Source organism: Brachyistius frenatus, unplaced genomic scaffold, assembly GCF_029030835.1.
Source record: "Brachyistius frenatus isolate BFR_SWC_R1_liver_20210118 unplaced genomic scaffold, ASM2903083v1 Contig_460, whole genome shotgun sequence".
Classification (NCBI taxonomy): Eukaryota; Metazoa; Chordata; class Actinopteri; family Embiotocidae; genus Brachyistius; species Brachyistius frenatus.
In genome coordinates, this window is record NW_027211059.1 from 5,628 (window position 1) to 7,500 (window position 1,873).

The following is a 1,873-nucleotide window of genomic DNA, read 5'->3' on the forward strand; positions in this document are numbered from 1 at the left end:
GATAGATAGATAGATAGATAGATAGATAGATAGATAATCGATAATAGATAAGATGAACTGTTGAACTGTTGAACTGATGCACATTTCCCACAAACCCTGTCACCAGGAAACCGTTTGTGAGATGTGATGAAGAGGAGCTGTTGAAGAGTTCTGGTGTAGGATGACTTTTGACCCCGTCCAGCTCCAGATGAAATGTGTAAGTGAACGACGTGGTGTCAAAATGCTGTGTCCTCAGCAGATGAAGCGTCTGCTCCGAGGACACAGCTGAAATACTAAAATTAAAAGGACAGCGAGACAGAGAGACGAGGATGTGAGCAGAGACATAATGACTTTTCTATCAGAGGACGAGAGATAAATGTTTGGAGCGCTTCTCTTTCTGTTTGATATGAAATTACTTTTCTTAACTACACAACGTGTCCGGCCTCTTTCAATAGAGGTGATTAAGATGGAGGTACGATTTGCCTCAGGGAGGACAGGGAAGACAGGGAGGACAGCGGGGCGATTTCTTCTCTGAGTTAATGACCTGATGTCTGACTGACAGAGAAGGTCACAGCTCAGCACTTTAATAACACGATGACATTGAAGAGTTTAAGTCCTGTTGGGGACAATATCACAGCGTGGACGTCAGCTTAAGGAGAGGACAATAGAACGTTATCTACCAGGAGGGGACAATAGGCCATTAAATACCAGGACGGGACAGTAGGACGTCAACTAACAGGAGGGGACAATAGGACGTCAACTTACAGGAGGGGACAGTAGGACGTTAACTAACAGGAGGGGACAGTAGGACGTTATCTACTGGGAGGAGACAGTAGGACGTTAACTAACAGGAAGGGACAGGAGGACATTAAATACCAGGAGGGTACAGAGGAACGTTAACTACCAGGAGGGGAGAGTAGGAAGTTAAATAGCAGGAGGGGACAGTAGGACATTAAATACCAGGAGGGGACAGTGGGACATTAAATACCAGAAATTAAATCCCAGGAGGGGACAGTGCGACATTAAATCCCAGGAAGGGACAGTGGGACATTAAATACCAGGAGGGGACAGTGAGACATTAGATACCAGGAGGGGACAGTGAGACATTAGATACCGGGAGGGGACAGTGGAGCATTAAATACCAGGAGGGGACAGTGGGACATTAAATACCAGGAGGGGACAGTGAGACATTAGATACCATGAGGGGACAGTGAGACATTAGATACCGGGGGGACAGTGGAGCATTAAATACCAGGAGGGGACAGTGTGACATTAAATACCAGGAGGGGACAGTGGGACATTAAATACCATGAGGGGACAGTGAGACATTAGATACCGGGGGGGGACAGTGGAGCATTAAATACCAGGAGGGGACAGTGGGACATTAAATACCAGGAGGGGACAGTGGGACATTAAATACCAGGAGGGGACAGTGGGACATTAAATACCAGGAGAGGACAGTAGGAAATTAAATACCAGGAGGGGACAGTAGGAAATTAAATACCAGGAGGGGACAGTGAGACATTAGAATTCCTTACAGTTTTCTGGATTTTGGATTTTATTCTCCTGGATTAGCGCTGAAAGCACTTCTATCTGTTGAATTGATCATTTCAGTAAAGATCCTACCTCACTTGTCGAGTTTTGCATTTGAGTCCGAACCCCTGAAACGAGACAGAAACATCACCAGAAAAGCAAAACACGACATGATGACAAGGATGTCTGGACCCGCCCCCCTTGTCACTCGCAGCTTCAGTCTCTGATGTGAATATGGTCTGGAAACCTGAATGTCCACTGAGCCTCTCTGAAGGGTGGACCAATCAGAGACCTATTTCTTACAGCTCCATCTGCTTCTGTCTCAGTGATCAGCTTTTAATCTGCCTGACTTGTTGTTCGG